Source organism: Pseudorca crassidens, chromosome 2 (genome assembly GCF_039906515.1).
Source record: "Pseudorca crassidens isolate mPseCra1 chromosome 2, mPseCra1.hap1, whole genome shotgun sequence".
Taxonomy (NCBI): Eukaryota; Metazoa; Chordata; class Mammalia; order Artiodactyla; family Delphinidae; genus Pseudorca; species Pseudorca crassidens.
Genome location: NC_090297.1, coordinates 70,708,291 through 70,721,143, shown reverse-complemented (window position 1 = coordinate 70,721,143; position 12,853 = coordinate 70,708,291). Strand labels below are relative to the sequence as shown.

The 12,853-nt window shown below is 36.0% G+C and overlaps 1 long non-coding RNA gene across 1 annotated transcript in view; it reads right to left on the bottom strand.

The window, feature by feature from the left end:
* The window catches only part of LOC137210813 (uncharacterized), a 128,990-nt gene that overhangs the window by 102,876 nt on the left and 13,261 nt on the right, over positions 1 to 12,853 (bottom strand). The window lies entirely within an intron of this gene.

Genomic DNA, 12,853 nt, shown 5'->3' with positions numbered 1-12,853 from the left:
CACTAAATGTTGGAGAAGGTGTGGAAAAAAGGGAACCCTCCTGCACTGTTGGTGGGAATGTAAATTGATACAGCCACTATGGAGAACAGTATGGAGGTTCCTTAAAATCTAAAACTAGAACTACCATATGACTCAGCAATCCCACTACTGGGAATATACCCTGAGAAAACCATATTTCAAAAAGTGTCATGTACCACAGTGTTCATTGCAGCTCTATTTACAATAGCCAGGACATGGAAATAACCTAAGTGTCCTTCAACAGATGAATGGATAAAAAAGATGTGGCATTATGTGCAATGGAATATTACTCATCCATAAAAAGAAACGAAATTGAGTTATTTGTAGTGAGGTGGATGAACTTAGAGTCTGTCATACAGAGTGAAGTAAGTCAGAAAGAGAAAAACAAATACCATATGCTAACACATATATATGGAATCTTAAAAAAAAATAAAAAAGATTCTGAAGAACCTAGGGGCAGGACAGGAATAAAGATACAGATGTAGAGAATGGACTTGAGGATATGGGGAGGGTGAAGGGTAAGCTGGGACAAAGTGAGAGAGTGACATTGACATATATATACTACCAAATGTAAAAGAGATAGGTAGTGGCACGCAGCTGCATATCACAGGGAGATCAGCTCAGTGCTTTGTGACCACCTAGAGGGGTGGGATAGGGAGGGTGGGAGGGGGACACAAGAAGGAGGGGATATGGGATATATGCATACGTATAGCTGATTCACTTTGTTATACAGTGGAAACTAACACAACATTGTAAAGCAATTATACTCCAATAAAGATGCTAAAAAAAAAAAAAAAATTATTGTGGACCCAGTGCTTGGTAAAGGAGTCTGGTTATTAGTAGGAGTTCATAAATGTAGAATAAAAGAAGGAAGGAAGGAATCTCAAAATCATTAAAACTGGGACAAATGGTGGAAGGAATGCACACATTGTATTTCTCCTTCCAATACTGATTTTGAATGGGGGGAAATGGAGGTGGGAGGAATGTTTAGGAGCATTTGGGTTCATACATGCAAATTATGTTTAATCCTATATTTGTTTATGTGTACTACAGAAGGGTTGTTTAAGGTCTTTTATGTATACAGATTTTATTTCTCACAGTAAATTGCTTTTTTTTTTTTTCTGTCAACAAGACTCAGAGCTTTTGGCTTGGTGGTGAGGACTTGCTTATGTAGACTGCATTTTGATATTTTATGTGTGCAATCAGTTAGTGAATGAATACAATGTGGTGTACTGGAGAGACATTAGACTAAGAGAAATTGTGGGTTCAAGATCCAGCATGGCTTTATGATTTGAAATTACTTTCACATTCTGAGCTTTGCAATTTCATCTGCAAAATGGAGCGGGTTTTTCTGGGGTTTTGTGTGTGTGTAAGGATCAGGTGAAATGATTAACAAAAAGTTGTGTTTTCTTTTTTAAATGCAAAAACATATGTAAATGCTTAAGAAAACATATCTTTATCTTACTGTTATCACAGCATTCATCAGGCTTTGGATTCAAACCAATTTGGTTTCATATTTTGGCTCTTCCATATATGGGACATTGGGCAAATTATTTATTCTCCTCATTTCTAAAAGGAGGAATTTGTGATGGTTAGTCACAGGTGAGGAAGGCTCATCAGGGGTAATAGAATGCACTGTGGCCAAGGAATATGCTAAGCCCTTGGCATACCCCACTTCATTTAATCATCGCTATAGAAGTCTTTCTTTTCCTTTTTCCTTGAAAACTTTCCCCTGCCCCTCAGCTTCCACTGTCTTCCACACAACTATCCTGTGAGAATTCTTACTGTCTCTGGCTGGCAACTAATCCCACTAAGGTGCTGACTGATAATCAATGTGTGATAATGACTGGAGACAGGTGAGCATCCATTTTTTTACAAGTGCCAATTCTGGGAAAATAGATGCGTTAATAGGCCATAAAAAAAAGAATACTGTAAAAATCACCTGAAATCCTAACACCTATTGATGGCCCCATTTAAATATTAACAAACTATTTTCTTTTTGTTTGTTTGTTTCTTTTATTAAGGTTTTTGGAGAAAAATATATACATGTAACTTCTCAGTGTATTGGCCAGAAAATCACCTGGCATTTCTTTTATGCCACAAAAAAAGTAATATCTGCATTATATTTGAGGAGGTTGCAACATGGAAATCATTTTCTAACCTTTCATCCTAAAATTAGAAAAGCATTTAAAAGGAATAAAACCTGTATGGCAGAAAGACTGGTCATAATAATAGTTAGTAATATCTAACATTTTTGAGAATTTATTTTATGTTATAAACTGTAATTAGCACTTTATGTGCATTATCTAATTGATGCTCACAAGGTTGCCAAGATCTGGGTATTGTTTGAAGAGATGAGGAAACCAAGACACAAGGAGGATGAACAACTTGCACAGGCTCATGCCGACAAGTGTGGAGCCAGATCAAAACCCAGGCTGGCTGGCTTCAGAGCCTGTTCCATTAACCATATGATCCTCTGGGATTATTGGGAAAGGTCGCATAGCTGCTGCTCCTTCAATCCTATCATGAAAACTGGATCTGGAAGCTGGGATTGTAAGCAAACTCATATCTAAGCCAAATTGGATGGGGTTATTAATAATATATTGGGTATCCTTCTAGTGACCGAAATCTAGTATAAGGGATTTACTTTTCATATTTTCATGTATAAGTAGAGATAGTGAAATCATGCTGTCATTTGGTTAAGTTGCCATACAAATTTTACTTTATATCAGTAAAAGATATCTTTTACTGATATACTTCTATGAATATAAACCGATCTGACACCATAAGGTATTTACCCAACTTGATTGGCACAAAGACTATGAAAACTCTATATACTTATGGTTTTCCCCCAATTTCTACAAAAAATATGTCTTTCACTGATTAAATATACTGATAATAAAATGGGAGACTCTAGAACTGAAGGCAGAAATTGTGTTGTCTAACAGGAAAAAAAATAAAGCTGTGAGGGTAAATATTCTAGAACCTTGAATGCATATATTTATTTTGACTTCTCCCATCTTAGTTCTAAATATAAAATCTACATTGTGATTTTGCACTTAAATGAAAGGCGTGAAGTTTGACAATTGTTTTCTTCTCATTTCAGCTGGAAAGCTACTACCATGACATCTCTAGCAATAAGCACCCTTGGGAATTGCAGAGTCCATTTGTCGCATCAGAACATCAAGTAGAACTTCGGCTCGTGGCAAGTATGTGTTGGTGTGTGCATGTGGCTGTAACATGGATTTACCTTGTGCCTAGGTCAACAGATATAACTCAACTGACATAAGTGACTTGACTAATTTTTTGTGTGTATTTTTTAAAGTTAAATACCCTGATTAACTTATATTCCAATCTGATGTCCAATCAATTGGTGAATTTACCTTAATTAAAATGTTCTCATATAATCTTCAGGGAAGTGATATGAGGTTTTTCATCATAATGCATACTAAGGACTCACAGTTTCAATATTTTTTATATTTAGTAAATGTCAATAAATCTATGGCATGTAAAAGGGCACTGTTAACATGGCAACTATTTGAGTTCTATACTTTGTCAAATATATGTACCTCTTAATTCAATAATCCTTAAAGGCAATGCTCATTGTGGTTTCCCATTCAGGATACCTGACCTTTCCTTAATGTCAGACATCATTTTCCGCTAGCAAGGGAATAAAGTATATTATTTATATAAAGCTAATAATTATTTGGGGAAAATAAATATCACATGGAGGTAATAATGGTAAAAAGATGAGCACTTATTCATCTTTCTATCATGCCTGTGAGCTTATATATCATTATCCATATTTCTTCTGCTTGGATATCATGGTCCAAAATATTTAAAAAAATAACATACACACAAAGGGTCAACATTTACCTAATCATTATTTCAGAGCCTAACTATTAGCACCAATTAATTCCAGAACTATCCATTTTACTTGCAAATGTGAATTATCTCTTCAAGATCTATTGTCTTTAGCATTCCTGCATATTTCTTATTATTCAGGGCAGTTCCATACTATGTGATTTTTTTTTTACGAAATTAAATGAGGTATGAGTATATGGAAAGTAAAGAGGTTTAAATGTCAAAAATCCTCCCCTTTTCAATTGATGCTTGGTTTGACTTAGTTGCAAAGTAAAATACTCATTATAATCAAATATTTATTGAGAATACAAGTTACCAGGCATTGTGCCAGGTGGTGTGGGGCTTGAAAATAAGTTTAAGAAATGGTTCTAGCACTCATGAAGTGTATGGTTCAGTAAGGTATGTACTTATCAACCAAATTAATCTATGTTGTTAGACTTTAAAATGTTAGTATCAACAGTTATTAATATGTGTTCTGAGTTCCTCAAAAACATCCTCTGAGCAACCCTTACATGTTTTCTCGAATGCACGCAGCAGGTAACAATAATGCAGAACTTAAACACGTTTTTGTACTTCTACAATGTGCAGATGTTACCCTCCGAAGGTGTGAAAGGGTTCTTTCCAGGACATGATTAGCATACACTTGTTGACTGATACATCTGCTGGCAGCCGGTAGTGGTGAGGATCAAGTATGCCATGTGCTAACAGCTTTTTTTTTTTGCAGTACGTGGGCCTCTCACTGTTGTGGCCTCTCCCGTTGGAGAGCACAGGCTCCGGACGCGCAGACTCAGTGGCCATGGCTCACAGGCCCAGCTGCTCCGCGGCATGTGGGATCTTCCCGGACTGGGGCACAAACCGGTGTCCCCTACATCGGCAGACGGACTCTCAACAACTGCACCACCAGGGAAGCCCTGCTAACAGCTTTTATGTGTTTAGATGATAATGGCATGGTATAATAGGAAAGATCCATTAATTTGACTAAATTTGAAAGATATCCCAGTTTAAAATAATAGTTTCTGACTTAAGGATATCTAAATTCTCTAGATAACTAACCCCTGGAGTGTACTTTAACTCTGATCAAGGAAAATATGTTAAATATTTTTGGATTGAATTTAGATAAATTAGAGTTGGAATTCTCTGCTTGTTCCCCTGCAGTAGAATATTTTCCAAGGAAAAGTGCACACGTGTTAATATAAAAATGTATGACCTCTCTTTTCCTTAATCGACTGTGACCTACAGATGTCATGAGCCAGGCAGTGTATCCCATGTATTTCACTCAGTGGCCTGTGACAATTTGAGAAATCTGTTTGAATTAATCCCCGTTGGGTCAGTATTTGAGATTATCTTCTGACTCTATTTTTCTGTAAAACATCAGCATATTTCAGATACTTTTGTCATCCTCATCATGATGATGAGATGCTAAACATGGTCAGAAAAATTCATATTTTAATACTCTTTAATATTATGATGTTCTAGTTTATTAGCTTAGAAACTAAAAAGCTTCTTGGATGAGCAAAAATATTGTCATTTATTTAAGAGCAATTTAATCAAAATAACAATTTTCTATTTTACTTTGACTCAGATTAAAAACTGATCATCAGGAACATAAAGAGCAAACGAAGAGAATGTGCACTAACACAGTTGTCAGATAACAAATAATCTGTAAAGATCAGAATTTCTAGAGCAATGTAATAATGTGCTGGTAACTACAATGTCTCAGGCGAAACAGAATAGGAACATGTTACAGTGTGAACCTGACAAATTTTCTCTCTGATTCTCTTAAGCTTGGAAAAATAACAGTTGCTTAAACCACAAACGCCTATCACCTCAAAGTTTCAAAGTGGAAAATAAATAGGCACCTAAAAAACGGTTCGTGGTTTGGGCAGGTTTGATTAAATCAAATTACTTTAAAGTTGCCTTTTATATTTAGAACTTTCACTTCCAAAATATGATGCTGCTGAAGCAGGCATATGGGGCTAAAATATCTTAGCTAACAGAATCTCCATCTAGCTTTCGGAGGAGTATTTTGCATTAAATTTGAGGTTACAGGTCCTCCAAATAAGCCACCTTGGAAGCATATTTAAGGAGCAAATTTAAAGACTGTATAACAGAGACTATTAACTGCCCAGCTAATACACAGTATCCTCCTCTTCCTAAGTAACAGAATCCCTACATTATTGGGAACAGTGATGTGTCTATCTACAGATTACCTATCAGCCCCTTTTCAAAGTAGGAGATACAAATATGAATCTTTTGGTGTGTGGTGGTGGTGGTGAGGTTCTGAGAAGAAGGCAATAGGATGATTCCACAGGCCCTTTTCCTCTTTCCTCCTCTAGTGCTTGGAAAAAGAACATAATGGTTAGAGCTTCAGTGCTATCTTGCAAACACAAGGCAACCTTAAAGAAGAGAAGCTAACATTCAGGTGGCAGAGCAGAAAGACAGCAGGAACCCATGGATGACTCATGACTATGCTGCTGCCATTCTGCTCCTGGGCAGACCACCTCCAGGCTGCTTCTGCATGAAAAAAGACATTAGCTGGCTTAAGCCACTGTTTACTGGGTTTTACACTATAAGTAACCAAACCCTATCCTAATATAGATTGATAGATTCTCTATAGATCATGTAAAATATTCTTTACTAGCAAATAACAAAGGAAATGTAAATTTTATTTAAATAGTCCAGCTAAAGGGCAGAAATATAAAATGATAATTAAGTACATCTGCACTTTCTGATGTTTTGAGTCAGTGCAGTGTCTAATAGTGTGTGTATAGGAAGGGAGGCTGTATTGTGTGGATATAGATATTGGAATAGAGGTGATTCTTACTCCTGGGTAGTTAGCCATGTTAAAGTATTAGAATATTGTTCTCTCCACTCTATCCAAGTGGAAAGATGTGATGTTTACCTTGGCTAACTACTAAATCATCTTTTTAAGGTATGCCTAACCAGTACAGTTTCAATATTATGAATTCATTTTACAATAGGTTTTCCAGGATATTATGAAAACATTTTTACATAGAAATTATAGTTCACGAAAGTAGACATTATGAGGGGGAAGTAGAGATAGAAAAAAAGGAGACTTATTTATTGCTTTCAGTAAACTTCCAATCTAGTTCTGAGGCTTAATTTTTAGCTTTCTGTTAGGGATGATAGGTTGTCTTGACTTTTACATTTACAAAGGCCTGAGATTTAAGATAAAACCAGGTTTCATTTTCAGGGGGTAACAAAATTTGATGTTTCCTTTGTTTTTTACTGCTAGAATTTTTCTTAACATTTGAGTTCTGACTCCCTTCCAATGAAAAGTGTCAATTTACCCTTCTTTGGATTAAAATGATAGCCACCTAACACGAAGCCATCTCGGGTACGGTCTTCCCCTCTAAAGCTTACTGTGAGGATGTGTTGGTACTGAGTCTCTTCTGAAAAGGAAAAGGTTGGAAATTTGTGGTTTCCTATAAATGCTCCTTACTCTACTTTCAGTAAGAAGTAGTAGTCTTGTTCTTATCTGGGACACAACTTTCTAAAAGCCTTTTTGTTTTTTTTTATAGAGTCTATAGATTGTTTCCAAAAAGTGATTTAGCCACCAAGGTACAGGGTCAGGTGGGGGCCATCAAACTGCTTCCCTGGGTTGTTCAAATCTAACACTGAGCAAGATAATAGCTCAAGAAGCAGCTAATGGCCCTTGTCCACAGTCCTGAGGGCATGTACCAGGCTGACCCATACATTTTAACCAGTCTTTGTATCGATTCACAACTCTTTCAAAGTTTAAAACTGGGCTAAGTTGTATACAAGAGCAAAGTCATAGAACAATGATCATTTAACATACAGAGGGCATGACATTTGATTATATCTAAGCTTCTTCAAATGCCAGGAAGAATCTGAAGAAAGATATTTGATATTGACTTTTAAACGGTCCACATAGATAAAATTAATAAATCTTATTAAAGTTTATTTTAAGGATATTGATTTTAAAGGTGAAATGCACCCACAAAGAAAGTCCCACAATAAAGGCTAATGTGTAAATTCCTTTAAAATCCTAGTTACTGTAATTATATGGAGCATTTTACAAGCAACTTGGAACTTCTTTGGATAGATGGCTGAAATTTAATCATTTTCTGGCACAGACTGCTTTCCTTTCCCACCTCACATTTCCAGAGCATTATTTCTAGGGCAGACCTGTTCAGATAGTGAACCTTTATTATCACATTTGATCTGTCTTTGAGCACTTTCCAAAAGAAAGGCTTCCACAGATCTCCTAGAAGATAAAGGAACAGGATGATTTTTCTCAATAGCACATGTTCATCCTCCCGCCCCATTCCATTCTCAGCAAACTTAATTCAGCTCTACAGTCTGGATTTTATAATCATACGGAGCATTATGTATGAAATGCATAAAACATCGATGTGCTAATGCTGCCACCAGAGACTATCTGATAAAGAAGTAAGCATATCCCTTTGTACTCTTAGGGCATAAGTGTTTGCCCTGAACCTCTTTATAAAAACAACTCATTTCATTTCTAAGCATTTTGGGTTTTATTTGTATTAAGTAGCCTAGGTCTGCCAGTCTGCTGAAGGGAAATCTGAGTTTGATGTAGTTTTTTAGGCAAGGGTAACTGGAAAAATAATCACAAATGATGAATGTGAAAATTAAGCTACCTCTAGAGTTTATGTTTTACAAGTATGAAATCGATCAGTTAATCTCCCAGCTGATTTAAAACATATCTGATTATTTCTGATGGTTCAAGATGTGATGGTCTGAAAGTCTTAATAGAATTCTTAGACTTACTTTTATTAAAACCTGAGGATCTGAAGATATAACTGTCTGGATTGATTACTATATTTCTGCTGTGGAGAAAAATAACAGCCCTGAGTGACTGCTTGCTGTTCACATCTTCATTAATGTGCTTAATATATTTCTGTCCCTAGAGAAAATTAATTTTTTACTTCTTTTGTATTGTAGTTTCACTTAAACTTAGATTCTTTGAACATAGTTGGATGGCAGTGTGACATCTGAGTCCCAGAGATCAATTGATAGTTGTTAAAGATCATGAAGAATGGTCCATTAAAACAGTTAGTATATGACAAATAACAACGTTTGTGTTTAGTGTAGAAATTTATCAACTAGACAGAGCACTTATTCCTGAGACCCGAATGAAAGTCTACTTGAACCAACTTATTAATCAGTCAGTGCCGTAGTCTTAACAGACTGTCTTATTAAAGAGCTCTAGATATATTAAAATTGAACTCTAATGTGATAGATACTATCCCTGAACCAAAATCACAAAGCCCACAATTATTACTGAAGACTAAAATCTATGAAAAAGAAAAGTAAGCTTTTTTCTCCCTAGGACTGAGATGTTTTGCCTCAAATCTTTGCCTCTGATTACTTACAATATAGTGCCTACCATGAAATGTCTGCCTATGTGGCCCATTCTTCTCCCACTCTCTGTTTAAAGCAGGATCATACACCAAGATATCATGACAAACTCAAGGACTCAGTGATCTCTCCACCTGCATGTATTTATATAGACCACACTGCAGAATCTTTAATTTATAAAGATTTTCAGGGAAAAAATGAAGCACTACCAAGGGAAAAAAAAAAGGAAAGATTGCTCTGGCTGGCAAGTGGTATTAATTCTCAGCAAGATGCTTTGAGCTTAGAAGGAATCATCACAGCTTTCTATCCCCTGTGGAGTCTGTGAGGGTAGACATCCTTAAGAGCTGTGAGTCATGGGGTTGAGCACTCATGACAACTGCGTTGAATATCATCTCAAACGACAATGTCAACCAGAGAGTATTGATTGTCTGGAAGTGCTGGGTAGAGAAGGATGCTTGAGGCTAAGTTTAAGCACAGCAAGAAAGAAAGCCATAATAAATTAGTGACATCTGCACGAGGAGAGTTTAGGGTCATAATGGAAGAGAAGTCTCAGCTTTTAACCTCGGCAACCCACTTCTGGCATGATGTTGACCTTTGCTTACCCGAGAGGGAAAGTGTGCACATTTCAGTAAACAACCAATAGTTGCTTGATGTGATCAGTAGCCCTTCTGGTAGAAAATTGCCAGGTAATCAGCAATTAAATGGTTTACCAAACGCCTGTGGTGACCTAGGTGAGAATCTTTTTTGATTTCTTCTCAAGGTTTTAACACTTGATATCTGGAATTAAGCACAATAGTACTGAAAGAGACCCAATTCCAGTCTTCCACAAAGTGCAGAAATCTTTTAAAAAACACCTGTAGACTTTGGTCTCTGCCAATATAGCTACTGTAAAGGGAAACATTCCCTTCTAAGGCAGTCTTCTTTTTCTTGGATAGTCTATTTCTTAAAAAGAGTTCTTTTGTGGACTGAGTTGAAATTGACCTTCTGGTAAATTTGACATTGTGGTTGTGGATCTATTCTGTTGAAGAAAACAAAACAATTCTGCGCTCATTTCCACCTGAAAATTCACCAAATATTCACCCAAATAATATAAAAACTCTCTTTACAGTTTTTGTTGTTGCTATTGTTGTTTAAACAACTCATCCTGCTTCTCAAACTTCCTGTGGCCAAAACAAGGCATTTGAACTTTTGCTTTAAAGTTTCTTCACCTCTTTCTCAGAATTCATCTAGTTATATCAGAAAATGGGGGTCTTGTTTGGCAACATATTTCATTCTCCAAAACTACATTCAATCTATTATCAAATTCTCTTGATATTTCCTCTGAAATGCCTTTGAACCTCTCTTTTTTATTCAATCTCTACCCTCTCCACTTGAAGCCAAATGACCTTTAATCTCTTGCCTCTTCTACTGCAATTGCCTCTGAAGTAGATCCCCCATCACCTCTAGCCCCTTTCTAATACATGATCCAAACAATTTGTAAAAAAGCAAATCTACTTACCTTTGTGCTTAAATTCTTCTGTAGCTTTTCCTGGCACTTAGAATAGGAGACTTAATGTTACTCTAAAGGGGCTACAACAATCTGGCTCCATTTTTTTTTTCACACCGTTCTTTCTTATTCATATATATGCCCTAATCACCCTTTCTTCTTTCCATTCCTCAGTTTTACCAAGCTCTTTTCCACCTTAGGGGCCTTGATAATGAGACTGCATTTGCTATTCACTACTTGGAATGAAGCCTGCCACCCCCCAACCTTTATTTGATTTAAAGGTTGCTTCTTCAGAGAGCCTCCCTTGACAATATGCTTCATCCCAATTAGATCAGATCAGTTTATTTTTTTTATTGTAGTGTTCCCTTTCTTATCACTACTTATTATCAAAGGTTTGTTTGTGTGATTATTTAAAGTCTTGTCTCCTCCTCTTGACTTCAAAGTCCATTAACAAAGGGATAAAAGATTAGTTTACTTTTCATTTTCTCTGTTTATCTAATACTAAGCACAGTGCTTGCCACTGGGTGTCAATAAATATTGGTTGAAAGATATCCATATCCATTACTGATTATATCTCCCCTTAGTCTTCTCTTTGCTAGGCCAAACACTTTGGTTCCTATACTATTCCTCATAGGACATAGTTTTTAAATCCCTCTCCAACTTGGCCACATATTTTTTGACACATTGTGTTTTTCAATGTTCTCCTTTAAATATAGAAGACTAATTGCAATATGCTAGATGTGATCTAATAATTAGAGAATTTAATGGGACTAGTCTTTTTTTTTTTTTTTTTTTTTTTTTGCAGTACACGGGCTTCTCACTGTTGTGGCCTCTCCCGTTGCGGAGCACAGGCTCCGGACGCGCAGGCTCAGCAGCCATGGCTCACGGGCCCAGCCGCTCTGCGTCATGCGGGATCTTCCCAGACCGGGGCACGAACCCGTGTCCCCTGCATCGGCAGGCGGACTCTCAACCACTGCGCCACCAGGGAAGCCCCGGGACTATTCTTTTCAATGTCTTTCTTACAATGTCTATTAATTTAGCCTAAAGTTGTGGGTATGTTTTTTTAGCAGCCGGATCTCACCATTGGTGCATATTAAATTTATGATTAACTAAAATCCATAAATCTTTTTCTTTCTAAGTTTCTTAGCTAGAGAGTTCCACTTAAAGTTGTGCATTTCATTTTTTTAATGATTTACAGAATTATCACTTATCTTGTATCAAGCTATATTTCTTATTGTCATATACGGTATTATCATTTTCGGGTTTGTTTCATGTGTAATCTGGATAAGCATGTTTTCTTTGATCATGTGCAACAGAGAAAAGGCAAGTACCAAAAATAGAACTCTGTGTTTTACCCCTTCCTCATCCTCAGGTAGGGTCAGGATCCACACTACTTTGTTCATAATTATACATGTATATATACATATATATATACACACTATATTACATTATACATATTATATATAATTATACATATTGTATAATATAATGTATATATAATATAATTCATATATGTTTTAATAAGCTTACTTAATAAGTTTTTAAAATATGTTGATAAAAAGGTAGTAGTCCATCCAAATATAAAGTCAAAAGCATTTTATTTCCTTAGTTTTGAAATGAGTGTTGTGCTTCAATTATTTTAACGTTAATTAAAAACAAAAAAGTTAAAATTGTTAAAGTCTAATAATAACTGTATCTTATGAACTTTAGCTATATATATTTACATAAAGATGAAAAGAATAATTCTAAAGACTTTGACCTAGAAGCCCTAGAAGACAAAATGGTAACTGGATCTTACTTTCCTCTTTAGTTATTGACTTATTCTAAGAAATAAAATTAATGGATGGAATACCAAAAAAACTTGTGATAATTTGACTCATGATTATTTTAGTCTTTATAGAACCATTCACTAGGAACATTCATTATTCAAATTCCATTCAGAAAAGCATTTGCTGGGCTCCATTTCTGTGATCAGCCTGGTAGAAATGTTACTCTCAAAGGCAGGTTGATACATTGGCCTGTTGGGATCTGTGGAGGAGAAATGGATGGAATTCTTCTAGTTTGATGAGAAATTTGCATATTTCACAGCTTCTTATCTACGAAGCACCCTATTTA